Source organism: Bubalus bubalis, chromosome 11 (assembly GCF_019923935.1).
Source record: "Bubalus bubalis isolate 160015118507 breed Murrah chromosome 11, NDDB_SH_1, whole genome shotgun sequence".
In the NCBI taxonomy this organism is placed as follows: domain Eukaryota; kingdom Metazoa; phylum Chordata; class Mammalia; order Artiodactyla; family Bovidae; genus Bubalus; species Bubalus bubalis.
The window spans coordinates 56,280,471-56,303,863 of record NC_059167.1 but is presented as its reverse complement, the minus strand read 5'-3'; the positions used below and the strand labels follow the sequence as shown (position 1 = coordinate 56,303,863).

Here is a 23,393-nt window from a genome sequence, read left to right as displayed (position 1 = left end):
GACAAATTGGTCACTACATGCCTCCCAAACTTCAGTTGAAATTAAGACTGAAAGGGAAGGGATTGTAAAGAATGTTGCCCACCATCCAGTTCTACAAGAATCAAATCATCAGTTGCTGCAGTTTGGTATATCTGAGAAGGGAATTCAGGGTGAAGATCTGGAATGACGCACTCTGTGCTCTGGGAAATCTGGCAGAAGGCCTTCAGATAGTTAGATATTTTAAGGAAAATTTTCTTATAGTCTGGATTCTTATACCTTCGCATACTTAGAAAAGCACTGCAAACATCATCTAAGGTATCTGTTCCTCGTGACTAGCAACAATCTCCTACTGAGGTGTGTGCTTGGTTGCATGTACCTCTTCATCAAAAGCACATCACTGACCTCTCCCCTTACCTCTTTAGAGCAGTTCCCCAGAGTATCCACTGTCTCCTGGGCTATGGTTCTCAGGTCGGCTCAAACAAAACTTTCTGTTTCTTTCTTCGACAATTGATTAATTTTTTTCCTTGACAAATTTATAAGGAAAACAAGTAAAGTTACTCATGATCCTACCACCCAGAAATAACCCTGTTATTATCATGATGTGTTTTTTCCCCATACTGTTTGTACATAACATGGCTGAGATCACATCACATATGTACAAGTGAGATGACCCTAAGAAAGAGGCAGAGCTGGGCTGACACCCCAGGGCGGCTGGCTCTGGGTTCAGACCTTCCTATGTAGCCATTTCCCTGTACTGCCTCTAAAAAGTTAAGGCTTATATCCATTTTGAGAGGCTGATGAAAAAATATTTAAATGTTTTAAGTTTGGAAATATACACTTACATTCAAAAGCACGTAAAGAAACCAGAAGTAGCCAAAATAATTCTATCATATAGTTAAAAGTTGGAATTTTGCCTGGAAAAGTATTAGTGTTTCATGTGGAAAAAATGTTAATTTCTACTATTTCTGTGTAGCCAACATTTTAATTATTAAAACATCACTCTTCAAGCTCTTAAAATGAGTAAGTTTGGTAAAATGAGTAAATGAGTCAGTTGACAAAGTGATTAAATTGACAAATCAAGTGAACTGATTATGTCGTAGATTGGGTTTTTGGGGGGCACTGATTTTTGGCAAATTGCCCTGCTTTTATTGGAGATGGAGCATTGCTTTATTAGAATTGGAGATACACACACACACACACACACACACACATACACACACACTTATTGAGTGAATAAATAACACGAATGAATGAATAAACTGAATTTTGCTTTAATAGAAATGATCTTTCCAAAATTTTTTACATGGTGTAATGGCTTTACATGCTGTCAGCATTTTAAGAAACTTGAGAGTTGCCTGAGAGAAATTCTGGTTCTGGATCACAAGTATTCACCGTATGCATATTCCTAGTTCAAATACATACTCATGGCTGACTGGCTGCTTAGTGAGAGCCAGTACTTCCTGCGGGTTCTTGGTCCAAGCCCCACACACTGTGAGTGAGCTTGGAGTCAGAAGAGCGAGGTTCCAACCTTGATAGGCTTATGCATTACTAGTCCCAGAACACTGGGTAGTCAGTGCACCCCCGAAATGTTTCCTCACCTGTAAAATGGGCATTGTTCTGACACCTGCCCCACCTTGTTCCCAGCATCACAAGGTGCAGGGAAGTACTAGAGAAGACTGGTGCTTTATTGTGAAAATGATTAGACCTCAGGGTCTGAAGTGACCCTGGTGTGGTGGAGGGAGCCCTGGGAAGAGGGCCACTGCTCCGCTTTGCTCGGGTTGCTGCTTTTCTGGTCACTGGTGCCCATGATAGAGAGACACACAGACCCAGTAAACTGCCTTCCTCAGGTCACCTGCCATGAAGAGCAAACAGCAGTGGCTTTACAGCCAGCGTGTCCTCTCAGCTACTTCCGGCCCAACTCTGCGCAGAGCCCCTGGTGCTGGGGTGACAGCGAGGGCCTGGGTTCTCCCACAGTTACCCCTGGGGCCCCTCAAACTGGCCTCTCCCCTCTCTACCACTCACAGCTCTGCACCCAGCCTGCAAGACTTCTGAGGGGTATCTAATGACCACTTTTGTGACCTCAATGAAGGAAATTTGTAGGTAAAGACACCTGGCTAGAGAGGGTGGGGACAGGGAAAGAACACAGGGCCTGGCATAACATGAGCCCAGGAGAGCATCAAAGACAAAAAATGAGGAGGGAGAAAGAAGTCTGGGAAGCACTGTTTTTTTCCCTCCTTCTTTTCCTCAAGTGTTACAGTGAAATCATTAAGGGGGAAAAAGGGGGGGAATGGCATTGAGTGCTGTATTAGAGTGCTGGGGAGGGTGACAGTCCATTCCAGCTACCATCAGGATACCTACCACTGCTAAGTCCAGCCAGTCCAGGCCACCGGCCCCCAGCAACTCCTTGCAAACACACCTGGACCTCCTGACCTGGGCAGGATCCCTGCCACCAACCAAGTAGTAATTTATCACCCGCTCATTCTGGCTCACTTTCTCCTTCATGAGTTACATTAGCCCTAGTGGAGACTTAACATAACAGTTCAGTTCACTTGTAAGGTGCTTATTCCTTCCAGAGAGCTTTATACATGCAATATAAAAGTTTATACATCTGCATAAAGAAGCGGTGGTATATATACACACACACACACACGTGCACATATACACACACGTAGAAAAGAATGACATGTTGCCGTTTGCGGCAACATGGATAGATTTGGAGGATTATGCTAAGGGTGAGACAGTGAAAGACAAATACTGTGTGCTATCACGTACATGTGGAATCTAAAAACTGTAACAAGCTAATGAACAGGACAGAAAAGCAGCACACTCACAGATACAAAGGAGCCAGTGATCACCAGTGAGGCAGGAGGGGCACTATAGGGATTGGGGAGTGAGAGGTACAAACTACAGGATGTAAGGCTACAAGGATACATGTTTTGTACAACATGGTGAATATAACCAACATTTTGTAAATGGAGGGTAACCTTTCAAAATTGTAAACAATATAAAAATTTTTTAAATGATTAAAAATGTATAACACATTGTATATAAAAGATAAAAATAGAAGCTTACACATCTGACTAGCTCTTCGGGGTTAAAAGCACTTGTGTGCAGATGGACTGTGAATCTGAAGGTTCTAGTTCACCCAATGTAATTATTATCTGACATCAGATAAGGCCCCCATCTCACTCCTCAGAGATCTGGTTCAACTTGGCCTATACCCCAGTTCCAGGGCCTGTGAACAGGGCTGGTTTCAGACCATAACAGGCCCTGAGCCTTTTAATTACGGAGTCTACATTTCACATCAGACCAAACACATCAGTATATACCCACATTTCACATTAAATATAACATTTTTTGCTGTGAAAAAGAATAAAAGGGTTTTCTTAATTTTGCTTTTGAAATTATTTAGGTACCAGTCATTCAGTGACTATATGATTGGCTATGACTTTTGAGCTATTATCATACAAACACAGGAAATTCTATACAGTGAGAAAATCAAACCGTAGGTTTCTTTTCAAATGTAAAGAACTTACAAATACTAAACTGAAAAATGAATGAAGTCAACATAATTACATCTTACAGATGTTTCATTAAAATGTATTACTTTCAATTTTATACTTTTATTCTTGTGTTTTAGGTCCATTAACTTGTTTCTCATCTCACATGTTTTCACAAGCTTTTGAAAAAGCTGGTCTGCCAGGGGCCCTGTTTTCCCAAGGCCTGCTGGCCAGAAGGTCCTGTTGCTAAAAGACCTCAAGACTGGCCTGGCCTGCACGTCAATTCTGGCATCTTCTGATTCCTTGCTCCTGCATATCTGCTCATGTTTCCATTTCAGCTGGTATTGAAACTGGTCACAAACTTAGCTCCTTTGTTGTCTCCTACAAAATTTCCAACCGCACTGAATCTTCCACAAAGGGGGAGACGCAATAAGTTCTGAGGGCTGTGGACAGAGGTCACTTACGTACCTCGCAGCTTTCTGCCCTCTGGTCAGCACTACCCTTTCACCCCCTGTCCACCATCCCTCATCCCACATCCTCCAATCTGCCTGTGGCCACCCTGCCCAGGGCGGCTCTCCAGGGTCATACCCTCCCCTTCCCTTGTCGGGCTGCTTCTCTTTGAAAAAGCAGACCCGCCAGGAAGGCCTGCACTCCCCAGGCTCGTTGAATTTCCTGTCTCCTTTCATAAGCATTTATCTGGTGCATTCACTTCTGGAGAGCACCTGGGCAGGAGCCCCTGCTGGCCACTTTTTGGATGAGCACTTCTCATTTCCCAGGTCAGAGCTTCTGCTTGCCTTTTCCACCATTAGAAACTAACAAGATCATTGGACTTCCCTGGTGGTCCAGTGGCTTAGACTCCATGCTCCCAGCACAGGGAACCCCAGTTCTATCCTTGCTCAGGGAACTAGGCCCCACATGCTGCAACTAAAAAGATTCCATGTGCAGCAATGGAGACTGAAAATCCTGCCTGTTGCAACTAAGACCTAGAGCAGCCAAATAAATAAATTAATTAAAAAAAAAAGAAACTAATTAGATCAGTCCAAGTTCTGATTTCATTGAAACTTTGTTTCCCCCTCATGGTCTCCTCTGACCTTTAACCTTCCCCTGAAACAACATACCCCTGTCTTCACAGGATAATGAAGGAGGAAATCAAGTGACAAAGTCCCAACTGAGACCCTGTCTTCTCCACTCCCAGTCCTGGGCTTTTTCAGGGTTTCTTTCCTTTTGACTGTCTTTTATTACTTGGCTTTCTTCATGAAAGAAATGCGCTGCACTGTGAATTTCCTTCAGTAAACACAGACGCTTGGCTTGTTTGAGCAAACAGGGCCACGGAGATGGGACGGAGCAGAGGGGACAGGGTGGGCAACAGGTCCATCTTCTCTGTTAACCATAGGAGGTACAGTGTCCAGGGCCCATGAGGCTTAGGACGTCCGTGAAAATGTTTAATTTATTTAAAAAAAAAAAAAAAGGTTATTTATTTGGCTGTGCTGAGTCTCAGTTGTTGGGATCATGTTTAGCAGCATGTAGGATCAGGAACAGAACCTGAACCTGAATTGGGAGTGCAGAGTCTTAGCCACTGGATCACCAGGGAGGTCCTTTAATCTCTTTTAAAATCAGAAGGAAAAAAACAAACAATTTTTAGGTTGAAGGAAATGTTTCAATATATAATAATATTTGTCTTAACATAAAATAAAATTTAATCATTTTTTTAAGAAGGAAGGAGCCCATAAAAGCAAGAGTATCCAGGGTCCATGGCAATTATAATGTGGCCCTAGTGGGCAGGTGTCTGCTCACTGAACTTTACATGTGAAAGTCCATTTAAAGTTGTGCTGCTGGTTGGGGAATGGAAGGTTGGCACCTCCTGAACTATGAATAACCATCACTTATGTCAGGTAAACCAGAGGAACTAATTACAAGGCTGGTTCTGTCTTCTGGGTCAGCATGGACTGGAGCCAGCAGCCCAATCCTCTTGTAAAGCCATGGACCATGCTCTGGGGGCAGGGGCTCAGCTTTCTCCATCTGGGGGGAAGTTCGCCTCCTCTCTTGGACTATCATTCCAGTTACAGCTCAACCCAGGGTTCCCTGAAGGTCAGGTAGGCCATCCATTAGAAGGCCTTGGAACCTTGCCTGGCCCATCCTCAAACCAGCCACTCCCACTGGGCCCCTCCTGAAAATGGAGTTAATAATTGACCTGGTTTTCCAGGTAGCCCAGTGGTAAAGAATCTGCCTGCCAATGCAGGAGACACAAGAGATGTAGGTTTGATCCCTGGGTAGAGCAGATCGCTTGGAGGAGGAAATGACAATCCACTCCAGTATTCTTGCCTGGAAACTCCCATGGACAGAGGAGGCTGGCAGGCTACAGTCCATGAGATGGCAAAGAGCAGGCACGATGGAGCACACACATACCTATATGGCGCTGCTGCTGCTGCTGCTGCTAAGTCGCTTCAGTTGTGTCCGACTCGGTGCGACCCCATAGACAGCAGCCCACCAGGCTCCCCCGTCCCTGGGATTCTCCAGGCAAGAACACTGAAGTGGGTTGCCATTGGTGAAGCCTCCATAAAAATCCCAGTAGGACCAGGTTCGGGAAGCTCTGAGGTGAGCATTGACATGCTGGGATAGTGGCATGTTGCCACTCCACAGGCACAGAACTCCTGTACTCAAGGGTTTCAAGTTGCTTACCAACAATCCAGAGCCTGGCTAGAAGGCTCCTGTGCTGCTAGTGGCCTGTGAATTCTCATAGGGCACTGAGATGAGAAGGGAAAATGGAGCTTTAAGACTCAACACTACTGAGAGCAACAACATCCCCAAGGCAAATCCAGGAACACACAGGATTCCCGAGAGCCTGGGGGAATCACAGGTTTCAGCCTGGGATCAGGCTTGATCAACTTTCCCGACTGGGAGGTAAGGTCACACTTGAAAATCCCATTGCAACCAACTCAGCCCAAGTTCACATTCCTTCAGGCAACCAGCTGCAAAACCGTAAGTTTGTGGAGAGAGTCCGTGTGAGGATGTGGGGCCAGTAAAACAACTTCATTCCGACTGCTAGCCTGGAGGGTGGGGTGGGTCGTAGGTGACAAGAGACACTAATTCTGGAATTCCTATCCTTGCCTGTTCCTGCCCACCCTGCTCTTTGCAGTTACGGAAACAATTTCATTGCAGACAGGTGATTTTTCAGGCATGCTGTTGGCAGTACATGGAATAAACCACTTTCTCCTCCACCCTGAGAAAAATTGTCCCTCTCCTGTAGGAGCATAATTCAAGCGGTCTGCCTCCAGGGAGCTGAGAGGAGTGCAACCAGCGCCAATGGCCTAAGCTCTAAGAATTATGAGCAGCGAAAAGACAGGATGAAGAGGAGGTGCCTCAGCGGTAAGGCAGTGCCTCCCTCAGATCAACCTGACACCGAAACTTGGACACAGGACATTTTCTTCTCTCTACACCTAAGTAACCATTTAAAGTAGAAGTACGCTGCTGCTGCTGCTAAGTCGCTTCAGTTGTGTCCGACTCTTTGTGACCCCATGGACTGCAGCCTACCAGGCTCCTCCATCCATGGGATTTTCCAAGCAAGAGTACTGGAGTGGGGTGCCATTGCCTTCTCTGAAGTAGAAGTATAAAACCCACTTAAACCAGGCTTCCTTGGTGGTTCAGTGGTAAAGAATCTACCTGCCAATGCAGGAGATAAGGGTTCCATCCCCAACCCTGGAAGATCCCACATGTGGTGGAGCAACTAAGCCTGTGCACCACAACTATTGAGCCTGTGCTCTAGAGCTCATGAGCTGCAACTACAGAGCCCATGTGCCGCAACTGCTGAAGCCTACGCTCCCCAGAGCCTGTGCTCTGCAACAAGAGCAGCCACAACAATGAGAAGCCACAATTATAGAGTAGCCCTTGCTCACCGCAACTAGAGAAAAGTCCACACAGCCAAAAGGACCCAGCGCAGCCAAAAACAAGTAAATAAAAATTATTATTATTTAAAAAAAATTTTTAATTAAAAAAATAAATTTAAACCATGAGTCTATTTATAAGATTTCTACTTACACATAACTTTCTGGTAATCTATGTAGCTTCTAAAATGAGTGTTGGTTCCTCACTAAAATTAGATTATATTTAGTGATATAGATATATTTGTACATTTATATATTTTGTAAAAACAAAATACTGGAACAAGCTGATAGGATTAAGTGTAGGAGTAGAAACAGCCTCCTTTGAGAGTATGGACTCAACCAACTTCTTCTAAATAGTAAATAGTTTAGACTTTGTGGACCTGTAAGTCTCTGTCACAGCCACTCAGCTCCATCATTGTAGCACAAAACAGTCACAGACGTCACAGAACTTAAGGAACGCCGTTGTGTCCCAGTAAACCTTTACTTAAAACTGCTGACATTTGAATTTTACATAATTTTCATATGTCATGAACTTTTATTCTTCTTTCAAGCTTTTTTCAATCATTTAAAAAATTTAAAAGCCATTCTTAGCTCTCAGGCTGCATAAAAACAGGCTGTGATTTGAAGAGTGCCCATAGGAGACAGTTTGCCCGATTCATCAAAATTCCCAAGGCAAAAATGTAATGAAGGCAAAGTTTTGTTTTTGGTTGATTTAATCCTTTCCCTTCCCTATGGCGTACTATTTTAAAGTAAGATGGAAAAAACAAAAAACTAAGACAATGGCGAGGGTGGGGGTGGGGTGCAGTTTAGGAGTTTGGGATTAGCATATACAAACTACCACATATATAAAATAAGCTAAACAACAAGGCCCTACTGTATAGCACAAGGAACTACATTCAATAGCCTATAATTAACCACAATGGAAAAGAATATGAAAAAAAAATACATATGTATGTCTAATGAATCACTTTGCTGTACAGCAGAAATGAACACAACATTGTCAATAAACTATGCTGGTGCTACCTCAATTAAAAACAAATTCCATTCAGGGAAAACAGAACCACTCAGGGCTGCTGCGGTGGGAAAGGCACCCCTGTAACCCCGCCCTTCATGCGTGCACGCGCGCTCGGTTGTGTCCTACTCTTCGCAGCCCCCTGGACTACATAGCTCACCAGGCTTTTCTGTCCATGGAATTTTCCGGGCAACAATACTGCAGTGGGTTGCCACTTCCTACTCCAGGGGATCTTCCTGACCCAGGGATCAAAACTACATCTCTTTTGTCTCTTGCATTGACAGGTGGACTCTTTACCACTGTGCCAACTGGAAAGCCCATCCCCACCCTAAACAAAACCAAACCTTCCTGAGACTTCTTTGATGGTCCAATGGCTAAAACTCTGTGCTCCCAACGCATGGGGCTTGGGTTCAGTCCCTGGTGGGGAAACTAAAGACATTGCAACTAAGACCCGGCACAGCCGAATAAATACAAATAAATAAATATTAAAACAAAACAAAAAACCCACAAACCTTCCTGCCTCGACAGCTGAAATGCCTTTAACAGAGGATAAGTTCTGGAATTTGACATATTAAATTAATAGCCACAATAAGGATAAAAATAAAAATAAAGTAAGACAGGTGGGTAAGGAAAAGGTAAGTCAAAGGAACACATTATCAACACAGGAATTTCAGAAAGAGCAAGGGAAATATTTTGAAGAAGGTCCCTCTTTTGCCACCTTGTAACCAACTACCGACTTTACCTTCAAGGGGAATGAATTTCACTTCTGGCAAAATCAACAGACTTCTGTTGACTCCCATTATATTCCAGGAACACACAGAGTGCAAAGATGAGGCAAAACAGTCCCTGGTCTCAAGTAGAAGAGAACTGCTATTAGATGATAAAAGGTCCTTTCCATTGAGTGACAAGAGTCAATGATTCATTGAACAAAACATTTACTGAGCACAAAAAGGTAAAATGGTTGTCTGAAGAGGCCTTACAAATAGCTGAGAAAAGAAGAGAAGCTAAAGGCAAAGGAGAAAAGGAAAGATAAATCCATCTGAATGCAGAGTTTCAAAGAAAAGCAAGGAGAGATTAAAAAAAAGTCTTCCTAAGTAATCAGTGCAAAGAAATAGAGGAAAACAATAGAATGGGAAAGACTAGAGATCTCTTCAAGAAAATTAGAGATACCAAGGGAACCTTTCATTCAAAGATGAGCACAATATAGGACAGAAACAGTATGGACCAAACAGAAACAGAAGATATTAAGAGTTGGCAAGAATACACAGAAGAACTATACAAAAAAGATCTTAATGACCCAGATAACCATGATGGTGTGATCACTGACCTAGAGCCAGACATCCTGGCCGCGAAGTCAAGTGGGCCTTAGGAAGCATCACTATGAACAAAGCTAGTGAAGGTGGAATTCCAGCTGAGCTATTTCAAACCCTAAAATATGCTGCTGTGAAAGTGCTACACACTATATGCCAGCAAATTTGGAAAACTCAGCAGTGGCCACAGGACTAGAAAAGGTTAGTTCCAATCCCAAAGAAAGGCAATGCCAAAAATGTTCAAACTACTGCACAATTACACTCATTTCACATGCTAGCAAAGTAATGCTCAAAATCTTCCAAGCTAGGCTTCAACAGAACGTGAACTGAGAAATTCCATATGTTCAAGTTGGATTTAGAAAAGGCAGAGGAATCAGAGATCAAATTGCCAACATCCACTGGATCATAGAAAAAGCAAGAGAATTCCAGAAAAACATCTATTTCTCCTTCATTGACTACGCTAAAGCCCTTGACTGTGTGGATCACAACAAACTGTGGAAAATTCTTAAAGAGATGGGAATACCAGACCACCTTACCTGCCTCCTGAGAAATCTGTATGCAGGTCAAGAAGCAACAGTTAGAACCAGACATGGAACAACAGACTGGTTCCAAATTGGGAAAGGAGCACGTCAAGGCTGTATATTGTCACCCTGCTTATTTAACTTATATGCAGAGTACATCATGAGAAACGCTGGGCTAGATGAACCACAAACTGGAATCAAGATTGCAGGGAGAAATATCAATAATCTCAGATATGCAGATGACACCACCCTTAAGGAGAAAGTGAAGAGCAACTAAACAGCCTCTTGATGGAGGTGAAAGAAGAGAGTGAAAAAGCTGGCTTAAAACTCAATATTAAAAAAAACTAAGATCATGGCATCTGGTCCCATCACTTCATGGCAAATAGATGGGGAAACAATGGAAACAGTGACAGACTTTATTTTTTTGGACTCCAAAATCACCGCAGATGGTGACTTCAGCCAAAAATTAAAAGATGCTTGCTCCTTGAAGAAAAGCTGTGACAAACCTAGACAGAGTATTAAAAAGCAGAGACATTACGTTGCCAACAAAGGTCCATCTAGTCAAACCTATGGCTTTTCCAGTAGTCATGTATGGATGTGAGAGTTGGACAATAAAGTTGAGCACCAAAGAATTGATGCTTTTGAACTGTGGTGTTGAAGAAGACTCTTGAGAGTCCCTTGGACAGCAAGAAGGTCCAATCCATCAATCCTAAAGGTAATCAGTCCTGAATATTCATTGGAAGGACTGATGCTGAAGCTGAAGCTCCAATACTTTGGCCATCTGATGCAAAGAAGTGACTCATCAGAAAAGACCCTGATGCAGGGGAAAGATTGAAGGCAGGAAAAGGGTACAACAGAGGATGAGATGGTTGAATGGCATCACTGACTTCATGAGTGTGAACAAGCTCCAGGAATTGGTGATGGACAGGGAAGCCTCCAGTGCTGCAGTCCATGGGGTCACAAAGAGTCAGACACTCTCTTTCAGGGAGTGAACTGAAGAAGAATTACTACATTCCAGGTCCTGGGTTGGGTCTTCCTCGTTTTCATTTCGTTATCTGCTTTTCTTAATGCACAAAAGTGTCAAGCTGACAGTCCCAGATGGAACATCAAAGAGGGAAACCACCGAGTGACTGGTCTCTGCCCTAGCAGGGCTGGATTAGGGAGAGGTGAGTGAGAACTCCAGGATGCAAAACCAAGGAAGTCTTCATGTGTATGTGCTTGCATGACCTGGAGAGTGGGCACCTCCTTGAATTTTGCACCGTAGTGCCCCACCTGGCTGTACTGGCAGAGCCTGCTATGAGCCTGGGAGGGCTGGAGTTGGCATTTTTGGGTTTGGGTTACCTAAGACACCCCAACTCCCTGGTGAGGAATTACATCTTTCTCACTGTATCCTGTCCTGCGGAACTCTCCCATGGCCTTGATTCCCCAGAGACTAGGCTGGTGTGGGCGTCACAGGCTCCCTTCCGGACTGTGACTCCTGAGCTGCATGAGCTAGTTTCTGTTTCTTCCCACCGTCTACAGTCTCCCTGAGTAACGCTGACATTCCAGTCCAGGTCCATGGACCAGCATTGCCTGGTGCTGGTGAGAAATGCAGACCCTCAGGCCTGTCCCAGACCACAGTCAGAATCTGCATTTTGACAAGGTCCCCCACTCCTCCCACCATGGCATGGCCCTTGCTGCAGCCCTTGAGGTTCACAACAGAGGGCCTGGCAAAGCAGCTTTGCTGAAAATGCACCACTTGTTCCACTGCAGAGGCATGGGTTTGATCCCTGGTCAGGGAACTATGATCCCACGTGCTGTAGGGTCAAAAAAAGAAAAAAAGAAGTGGGGGCCAGGGGGCCAAGGGGCTCTTAATATTGTTCAGGGATACTTCTCTCTTACAGATCCAGTCTCAATGTTTTTCTGACATCCTGGTGATAGCAGACCCTGATATCACAGTTAATACTTTGAGGAGACAAAATAATGAGAATAGTTTTACCAAAGACAATGAAACATTGTATAATGTCTGCATTTCACCATTGACTTGAGTGCACCCTTAGAAAACTAAGTGTAACAAAAACCCAGGACATTTTTGGAAACTGTATGCTCTAGCAACTCCTTGTGGAGTTTTATACAAGCACTCTTTTATGAGTTATATAAAATGTTATAAATATAGCAAAAAAATGCACCACTTGCTGAAACTCAAGGAGGCTCAGGGCTGGCCCTGCCCTTCCCAGTTGGGCCTCCCTCCCTGAGGAGTCCTCAGACACACTCATCTGGTGCTTTGTTAATGGTTGACTCTAAAATAAAAGAAAACAAAAAGGTATTAATTTCATAAAATGATGCCAGCACCACCATTTGAACAAGCCTCTTTCCAGAGATGCCCCTCCTTTTTAAAGTGGAGGTGGGCAACTCAAGAGGCTACTTCAAAGTGTACAGGTACTCCCCTCAGTCTTGAGCTAATACGAGACAGTGGTGGTTCTTTTTTAGAGACAGACCTCTGGTCTTTCTTCCTTTTAGAATGGGCCAGGAGAGTAAAGGTGTCAACAACTCTAATACTTACTGATAGCCTACTATACACCAGACCCTGGACATATATTTTTTATTCTTTAATGCTATCATAAAGGACAGGCTTAGACAGAGGATGAAACAAATTCAGAGAGGCCAAAAGAACTTGCCTCAAATCATCCAGGGTCTACCTGGGAAGAACCAGACACTGAACCCAGGTTCTGTGTGTTGCTGATTCACAAGAACATATGAAACCTAACACATTACTGCGGCCAGCCTTTGCCCCACGTGAGAGTAGTGGTGGGGGTGATGATGGCCCTGGGTGTGCATGTATGTGAACATGTGTTTGGGGATGGTGGGTTGGGGTGCTCAGGAGAGGCAAAGGCAAGTGAGAAGCTTGCAGGCAGGCCCAACTCCTCATGGTGGCGGGCCATGGCATCAGTGAGATACGCAGTCAGCTTAAGATTTCACACGTTTGTATATTAAAATGAGAGGACTAACAAGGACCTACTGTATACCACAGGGAACTATATTCAATATTTTTTAAAATTAAACATTTTTTGGGGGGACCACATGGCATGTAGCATCTTAGTTCCCCGATCAGGTAGTGAACCAAGGCACCCTGTATTGGAAGTGCAAAGTCTTAACCACTAGACTGCCAGGAAAGTCCTATACTCAGTATCAGTTCAGTTCAGTCGCTCAGTTGTGTCCGACTCTTTGTGACCCCATGAACCGCAGCACGCCAGGCCTCCCTGTCCATCACCAACTCCCGGAGTTCACTCAGACTCACATCCATCGAGTCGGTGATGCCATCCAGCCATCTCATCCTCTGTCGTCCCCTTCTCCTCCTGCCCCCAATCCCTCCCAGCATCAGAGTCTTTTCCAAGGAGTCAACTGCTTCGCATGAGGTGGCCAAAGTATTGCAGTTTCAGCTTCAGCATCACTCCCTCCAAAGAAATCCCAGGGCTGATCTCCTTTAGAATGGACTGGTTGGATCTCCTTGCAGTCCAAGGGACTCTCAAGAGTCTTCTCCAACACCACAGTTCAAAAGCATCAATTCTTTGGCGCTCAGCCTTCTTCACAGTCCAACTCTCACACCCATACATGACCACAGGAAAAACCATAGCCTTGACTAGATGGACCTTTGTTGGCAAAGTAATGTCTCTGCTTTTGAATATGCTATCTAGGTTGGTCATAACTTTCCTTCCAAGGAGTGTCTTTTAATTTCATGGCTGCAGTCACCATCTGCAGTGATTTTGGAGCCCAGAAAAATAAAGTCTGATACTGTTTCCACTGTTTCCCCATCTATTTCCCATGAAGTGATGGGACTGGATGCCATGATCTTCGTTTTCTGAATGTTGAGCTTTAAGCCAAGTTTTTCACTCTCCACTTTCACTTTCCTCAAGAGGCTTTTGAGTTCCTCTTCACTTTCTGCCATAAGGGTGGTGTCATCTGCATATCTGAGGTTATTGATATTTCTCCCGGCAATCTTGATTCCAGCTTGTGTTTCTTCCCATCCGGCGTTTCTCATGATGTACTCTGCATATAAGTTAAATAAGCAGGGTGACACTATACAGCCTTGACGAACTCCTTTTCCTATTTGGAACCAGTCTGTTGTTCCATGTCCAGTTCTAACTGTTGCTTCCTGACCTGCATACAGATTTCTCAAGAGGCAGGTCAAGTGGTCTGGTATTCCCATCTCTTTCAGAATTCTCCACAGTTTATTGTGATCCACACAGTCAAAGGCTTTGGCATAGTCAATAAAGCAGAAATAGATGTTTTTCTGGAACTCTCTTGCTTTTTCCATGATCCAGCGGATGTTGGCAATTTGATCTATGGTTCCTCTGCCTTTTCTAAAACCAGCTTGAACATCAGGAAGTTCACGGTTCACATATTGCTGAAGCCTGGCTTGGAGAATTTTCAGCATTACTTTACTAGCGTGTGAGATGAGTGCAATTGTGTGGTAGTTTGAGCATTTTTTGGCATTGCCTTTCTTTGGGATTGGAATGAAAACTGACCTTTTCCAGTCCTGTGGCCACTGCTGAGTTTTCCAAATTTGCTGGCATATTGAGTGCAGCACTTTCACAGCATCATCTTTCAGGATTTGAAATAGCTCAGCTGGAATTCCATCACCTCCACTAGCTTTGTTCATAGTGATGCTTTCTAAGGCCCACTTGACTTCACATTCCAGGATGTCTCAGTATACTTAGTATAATAACCTATAAAGAATCTGAAAAAAAAAAAAAGTATGTCTAACTGAATCACTTGGCTGTACAACTGAAACTATCACAACATTGTAAATCAACTATACTTCAAGTGAAAATAAAAAATATAAGTGGAAATAAGGATATTTAGATTTTTTTCCAATGGTGATTTCATCAATGCTTTTTTGGGGAAATACGAAAACCTAAATTCTATCACGTTTTCTAATTCTTTTGGATCCCCTGCTTTTGCTGACACACTCAGTACACAACCCTGTAAGACCCACCTTAATCCCAGTTCTGAGGTTGAGGGGACCTGGCCCAGCCATGTGGGAGTGGCGGTGACAACTTCTACCTGGGAGACCAGCAGTGCAAGGTGTGCTTAGGGAGGCGGGGAGGCTGCAAACTTTAGAATGAGTTACTGCTCCAAGAATTTCTGGAGTGCCTGTTTTCCCCATTCCTGGGCTCTGAGTCAAGAATGTAATTGAAGCCAGGGGACAATAGAGTGTGAAAGGAAAGATGTCCCCGTGGCCAACCAGACCCAGACACACAAAGCAGGTGCTTGGCTTTTGCTCCTGGTGCTGGCTGGGTCCCTGCACCCTGCCCCACACTCTGTGATAAAAGCCACAGCTCCTGCCTCTGTACCTCCAGGACGAGCTCTGACTGAGAAGAGCCTGCTTCCTCCTCCCGACTCCTCGTTTCCAGGCTAGAGATACAGAGGCAGGAGCCATATCTCAACAGAGGAAACCATGAAGCAGGACCTCAGATGCTAAGGACTTCCCAGAGGAGGGAGAGGATTTTGTTATTGTCTGAAGAAAAAGTTACCCTAGATAACCTTCTGGTGTGTGGTAAGAGGATCAATAGCCAGGTGAGCTGGGTTTGCATAGTGTCACTGAGAAGCCCCCATCGTGCCCTGGTGGAGACACAGGACCTGCATGCTGTCTTCTGGATGGCATGGGGGAGGTGGCTCCCAGAGGGCTGGTGATGGTTGGCCTTTCCGTCTTGCAGGGTCTACTTAAGCCCTGCCTCCCCCACTGGAGAGAGGCTGTTATTGTTCATCAGTTTTGGATTTTAGGGGTTTTTTGGCCACAATGTGCAGTTTGCAGGATCTTAGTTCCCCAACCAGGGATTTAACTGCCATCGTTAGTAGTGAAAGCGCAGTGTTAACCACTGGACCACTGGGGAATTCCCTGGATTTTAGTTCGGCAGGGCAATGAAACCTTATCTCCTTGTGATTTCAGGGGGAAAATCCAAGTGGGCTATCTGGCTCTGAACCATCCTGATGAACACCAGAGGCAGGCTTGAAAGAGCAAAGGCAGCACCATATGGCAGCCTCCCAGGTGAGTATGGAAGAGACAAGAGGCAGCCTTTTCCTTGAAGCCAGGGAGGGTGGCTGTAATGGCTGATGGCAGACACAAGACTCAGGTGTGTTTAAATAACAACACAAAAAAATTAAGCTATCCCTCTCTGAGAGCTTGCTGTGTCAGACACTGTACTAAAAACTTTACACATAGCATCTTAATCATGCCCTGGATGCAGGTACTATCATTATCACCCCCATTATGCAGACAGAGACATTAAATAGCTTTCTCAAAGTCACAACCAGTAAGTGGCAGAGTGACTTCAAAAATCTGGTCTTACTTCAAAGTCTGGCTTTTTGATTTTGTTTTTGTAGTTGTATGTTTTTATTTTTGTCACACAAAGAGGGAGAGAGGAGGCAAAGGGGCGGAGCCCAGCAACATCCCTGGAACAGACTCTGAGGCATAGGTTCTGAGGCATACATTCATTCGGGTTTGTTCTGAAATGGCAATTTCAGTCCATGTTTCAGGAAACTCTCCAGGCTGTCAATCTCAGGGCAAAAAACTTACAATAAAAACCTCCCACCTGTTCACCACACAGGGACACAACACAAAATGCAAAACAAACTTGTTTGGAAAATGTCCTTAAACAAGAATGGGCAAAGCCTGGGGTTTTGACCTCTATCCTAGACTGCGTCCGTCATGGTGCAGTTTAAGTTTCTCCTATTGCTGCTTCATCCCTCTATCACCATTCACTACCAGTAGTTAAGGATCTTACCAAAAACGGAGGTCAGAGTGACCCTGAGCAGTGCCTCAGAGACCACACAACAGTTCAGTTCAGTTACTCAGTCGTGTCCGACTCTTTGCGACCACATGGACTGCGGCATGCCAGGCTTCCCTGTCTATCACCAACTCCCGGAGCTTACTCAAACTCATGTCCATTGAGTCGGTGATGCCATCCAACCATCTCATCCTCTGTCATCCCCTTCTCCTCCCGCCTTCAATCTGTCCTAACATCAAGGTATTTTCCAGTGAGTCAGTTCTTCACATCAGGTGGCCAAAGCATTGGAGTTTTAGCTTCAGCATCAGTCCTTCCAATGAATATTCAGGACTGATTTCCTTTAGGATGGACTGGCTGGATCTCCTTACAGTCCAAGGGACTCTCGAGAGTCTTCTCCAACACTACAGTTCAAAAGCATCAATTCTTCGGTGCTCAGCTTTCTTTATAGTCCAACTCTCACATCCATACATGACTACTGGAAAACCCATAACTTTGACTAGACGGACATCTTTGTTGGCAAACACCCATTATTCACTTTTATCAACTTCGGGTCTAAACATGGGTTACAGGAAAGAGTGGCTGCCATGAAAGCATCTGTTAAAGTTCAAGTTTGTGTTTACGTTGGTGGGAGGAGGTGGGGGAGAAACAGAGATAACATGGAACTGGATTTCTTAAAGCCCTCTATTTCAACCAGCTTGGAAAAACTGTTTTGTTTTTTTTTTTAAGAACCCAAAGGCTGGAAATCAAATGGATTGTCCAGTCCAGGCTGGAGCAGGAATCACTGCATATTGATAGTTAAACAGTTTAACACTATATTTAGGGAATGCCTGCACTTAAAATAAATAGTTTTTTTTCCCCCAAAGTGTATAATTTCATTTCCTAAGAGTCAGAAAATATACAAAGAATTTCGTATCAGTTCTAGTTATAAGAACAAAAACAATCAGAAAGAATCCAAATGTTTCAAAAACAGGAGAATAACAAACTATGGCATATTAACCATTTCATATAATGATACCGTGAAGCCTAGGTTAGCAAATAGGAAGGTGCTTATGCAAAGTTTTAAATAGAAAGTCCTCTGCATACACACAGGCAAAACACATGGAAAATAATTTTTTAAAGTGATGGTGAGACATTTAGTGACCTTTTTCTTTATGGACTTTCTATTTTTATAATCTTTTGTGACAAATAAACTGAGAAATGTTTACAATTACATGGTGCCTTGTACTTTAGATGTACATTTGGGTTATTTACCTTGCAGTCCTATATCCAAATATGGCAAATAGGTTTTCATTTGAATTTCTAAATCGCTACATGAAATTTACATATTCCTTTAAATATGTAACACCTATTTACTGCTGTTATACAAGCTGGAGTTAATTCTCCCGGTTAGTCTTTTTCATCCAAATTTCATTATTCCATGTTAATCAGTAATATTTTATTTTTCTTGGGTCGGAATCCAAACTAGTAAAGTGAAAGGGAGCTGCCATCACCAAGCAATTCCTATGGATACAGCAGTACAGGGACTTCCCTGGTGGCCTAAGGGTTAAGACTCTGTGCTTCTAATGGATGGGATGAGGATGTGATCCCTGGTCAGGAAACATGATCCCACATGCTGTGCCCAAAAAGTAAAAATTAAAAAAAAAAAAAACAAAAAAAACACCACAGTAGTGAAAGCCCATGTACATTACCTTGCTTTCTGTCTTTCATGGAAGGCTGGAAGAAAGATTACCTAGAGACCCCCAGGGCTCCTATCACATTAAGAAAGTTGAAGTCTGGCAACCCCAGCAGGTCAGGTGACTCTTCTCTAAGGGTCTCAGGAAAAGCACGGGGGAGTCTTCCCACGGACTAAATGAGTTCGTGGTGATGCTCATCCATCTGCTTTCCTGGGAAGCAAAGGCTGGCTCTCTGCAGACCTCCCTCATGGAGTAGAAAGCTGATTTTGAAATCTCGAAGAGCCTATGTTTATTTAGGTATACACTACTCTTTGTTCTGAAGATTAGGAGATGCTCTAAGAGAAAAGCAAAAGTATAGTAAGATCCCAATTTTTTTGTTTTTTGGAAAGTCAATGGCATAAAACAAGAAATGAGGGGAGGGTAAGAGGGGAAAAGTTGTAAATTAAGTTCGACGAAAGAAACCTACAATAATGAGCAAAAAAACTTGGTGGTGAGAGTAAGTAGTAAGATCAAAGCAGATCTAAACTAACAGAGCTCTTGTTTCTAAGGTTTGAGAGGTAAGGGTGAGTCGTGCATGACTGTGGCTGGAATACTCAAGAAAATTATACAGCATGCCCAGAAAAGCCTTTCCCATTGGTTTTAGGTGCTTAAAAATCTTCCAGGAAGGGGGAACAATGCCTGTTTCCCATGCACTTCTGTATAATTTACTCATTTTGCCAATCATATCCTATTATTATTATTTAACATGTCTGCATTGCCTCCTGTAGATTATAGACTCTTTGTAGCCAAAAATTCTATACTTTTTCCTCCAACCTCCAACATATAGTCCCTAAAATAATAGGAGTGCTTTTTAAGTGGAAATGGAAATTCTTAGTCCTGTAAGCCAAATTACTGATGTATTTTTGGGTAAGTTTCTTTTTGATTTGGACCATTTAAAAAAAGTTTTTAATGAATTTGTTACAACATTGCTTCTGTTTTATGTTTTGGTTTTTTGGCCACGAGGCATGTGGGATCTTGGCTCCCTGACTAGAAATCCAACCCACACGCCCTGCACTGGTAGGGAAAGTCTTAACCACTGGACTACCAGGAAAATCCCTACTTACAATTTTAATCTCCATGTACTCTCTAGTCACTAGAAGACGATATACAGAGTCCCTGGTGGCTCAGAGGTTAAAGCGTCTGCCTGCAATGCGGGAGATGCAGGAGATGCAGGTTCGATCCCTGAGCTGGGAAGATCCCCTGGAGAAGGAAATGGCAACCCACTCCAGTATTCTTGCCTGGAGAATCCCATGGAGGGAAGAGCCTAGTAGGCTACAATCCACGGGGTCACAAAGAGTCGGACACGACTGAGCTACTTCGCTTCACTTTCTACGTTTGAGAGTGAGCAGAATAAGAGATTATAATGAAAAACTACAGCTGGAGGGGAAAGACAGAAGACAAACCAGAAATAGGAGAAGGTCCAGATAGGAGTTTTCAAGCAGAGGATCAGGGATGGAAGAGATGTGAACAGTTCTGCCAGGATTTGAGACCAGATACACTTCACTGAGTCACATTTTCTTTACATTGATTACATCTCTATTTCTAGGCAAATTACCCACCACAGTCTTTTTTAATTTCTTGGGAAGGTGCTAAGGCAGACAGTCCTGGAGTATCCTGGAAAAAAGAGAGTACTTTGTGAGAACAGAGCAGGAAGACACATGATTGAAATGGTGGTCATTAAGCTCAAGTAAGCCACTGATGTATCACTTTCCAGCTGGGTCCTAAGATACAGATAAGCCAGCCATCTCCATGAAGCTACCACTTACTTTAAAAATGAAAATGAAAAACCCTATTGCCTGGGTGCTTGGTCACACTTCTAATATGCTGATTGCTGGACTTTCAGCAACAATGCCAAACCGTTTTGAGATAGCAATGGTGCTCACTTTGGATAATGGTGTCTGTAACCACAGCATGACTCAAGGGCTTAACTGGCAAACTGTTTTACTGTGAAATGTGCTTTTCAGAGGAAGTGGGCTTGGGACAGGGTGGGTGGGTGGAGGTCCTAAAGCAGGAGGTGGCCAGCACATCAAAACCTGGTTCATCAGAAGGCCACAGGGCTATAGGATCCCACTGCATCTACTGGAGAATTTAATTTTCCATTTATGAGTTCAAGCAATGAGTTCCACTGGAAAGGCAGCATTTCAAACCCTGAGTTGATAGCAGGTTAGGACTCACTATCATCAACTGTACTCCCCTCTTACCTCCATCCCTATGCAGCATCCATCCAGGGGAGCCCACTCCTTTGTGCTTCTGGCCCAGCATGTCCAGTTGGCCCCTTGGGAGACAGAACAGTGTTCTGTGTGTTCCTGGGCCACATACAGAAGGGCTTTTCACCTTTCTTGTCACTAGCTTTCCTCTGGAGATGGGGATCTACTGCAGTCCCTTAAGAACGAACGAGGGCTGATCTGTCTTCACTTACATTTGCTGCAAGGCCAGCCATCAGGATCTGATGTTCTGTTCCCTTTCACTCAGCAACACATCCAAATGCAGTTCAAGAAATGGAGTAACAGAAATTTTCAAGAGCCAGTATTTTACTTAAAAATGAGATATGGCTCTTGCTACTCTGAAACATTCTTCACCTTCTATGCACAGGTGATTATGCTGAAATTGTTACCTGAGCATTTGTGTCTGGGTCAATCAACAACCATATTGTGAATGCCTTTTATGTGGAAGTACCACTGCAAAGCCATGAACAGTCTATTGGAGATTGGTGCTCAGGATTTTCATTTCAAAAGGAAAAAGTTATTTCAGTTTCCCCAAGGACCAAACGCAAGGGGAAGAAAAGGCTTGGGTCAAGGGCCAGAAGAACTGGAGGCAGAGGCAGGGTGGGGGTGGGGCATCCGCACACATCACCTCATTTAGTTCTTGGTCTTGTGAAGAAGTGCACAGGCAAACCATCTTTAAGGTTGGAGAAATTGCTGCACAAATGGTTAAGATTAACCAGGGGTTGCTCAGGAAGTGGTGGAGGACCTGAAGCAGGTCTCTCTGGTTTCCAAGCCCCACCCTGTGCTGCCTAGCCTGGAGAGGAACTGGGGTTGCACACAAGCAGAAGGTGACCTTGAGCAAGCCACCGAGCTCTCTAGCCTTGAGGATGATAAGCCTCCTTCCGGCTCCGCATCAGCATTTCAGTTATGGCATTAGCCTTGGCAGGCCCTGATAAGGCTTTGACTCCCCTCTTTGTTCTCCAAGGCCTTGGTAACAGACAGAAAGCAAGCTCACAGGCAGCAGGAACCAGTCTTATCTTTTAGGTCAGTGCCTATTCGTCAAGAATTTGGCAAAAGTTGCAATCACATTAGTGAGCCCTCAACATATCTTCATTCATTGTTTGACACAAAATTTATGACATCTGTCAGAGGAATGTAGGCCTGAAAACCCTCAATCAAAACATGTATATAATGGAAGGAACATTTCTTGCATCGCCTGCCATTCCTAGCAATTTCTTTCCAAATCCGTCTCCAATTTTCGAAATGATGGCTCCCTGAACACCTCAGCATTTTGTTTTGATTGGAGAATTCAGAGGATTTTTTTGGTATGTACATCTGAGGGCATTTTCTTTTTTAATCACATTTATGAATAGTGTTGAAAAGGTAAAAAAATGGTTAAGATAGATTCAAGCAGTTTTCTGAAGTGAAAAATAATTTTTCTTGGAAAAAAAAAAAAATCAGGCCCAAGGTTTTAAACTCTGGAGGATACATAACAACATACACAAAAGTTAGATTTTGTTTCTGCTAATGATATCTCTAAAAGCAGTAAGTACTGCTCTCTTCAAGGCCAGCCTCAAAAGGTTCAGAATGTATCCACAAAGTGCTTTTCTTTTTTCCTTAATAAGACATCATAGAATTCCCATCACAAAATTAAGTATTTTTGGAAGATGCTTATATGCTTACCTTGTAACCTTTCTCTGTGGAGTTCCACATTTTTCTACACTGAACAAGGCAGCATGTCTGGCTGTGCATTCTGAAATCTGGGCCTGCTAAGTCTTGACAATGGAATTCAGAGTACGAACCTTGAATTCTTTGTCTGCACTACATGATTTTCTAAATGGTGACCGTATCAGCGTCCGACCTTGATGTTGGCACTCTGAAGACCTGTCACTGCTCTCCCCTGACCTCACAGAGCAGCACGTTCAGAGACGATCACGCTGGGTGTAAGGCATATGCCCCGTGGGGACAGGGCGTCCTTCCTTTTCTACGTATCAGAATCATCAGTTAATAACAATTCTATGAATTAGCATGAGGCCACAGTAATCCACTGATTTCATCTGGTCCCTGGAACCCAGGAGGAAGTTGGGCCCTAAACCACCCATGGGGGTCAGGGCAGCTGCAGGCTGACTCAGCCTCTGGCCTCATCCTCCCACAACTGTACCTGCCTCCTCATCTGGTTCTATCCATGTCCAGGAGCTGCTTTTCTTCTGCTGCAAAACGTCTGAAACAAGTGGAAGAAGAGCCCAAACAGGGCTTTGGAGTTGCACAGGCCTGAATTTGACGTCTGACCACACTACTCGTGAGCTCTGGACCTGAGAGCAGGTTCGCTCAGCCTCCCTGAGCCTGTTGTGTAAGTGAAATGGGGCTGAGGTGAAGCTGAAAGAACAGCTGTAAGGCGCTCACGACGGGTTGTGGCCCAGGGTATCTAAGGGAGTCCTCATAGCTACCATCGCCATCAGGCAGTTAGTGTTGTACCAGCATCCGCCAGTCCCCTGTGGTGGTCTCTG

At 44.0% G+C, this 23,393-nt stretch overlaps 1 long non-coding RNA gene across 1 annotated transcript; it reads left to right on the top strand.

Moving 5' to 3' along the window:
- The first annotated feature begins 15,617 nt into the window (after window positions 1-15,617).
- Window positions 15,618-23,214, top strand: LOC102394673. The gene is made up of 3 exons (XR_329475.3): window positions 15,618-15,759; window positions 16,133-16,231; window positions 23,080-23,214. It is a non-coding gene; the product is annotated as an uncharacterized LOC102394673 (long non-coding RNA).
- The last annotated feature ends 179 nt before the right edge of the window (window positions 23,215-23,393 follow it).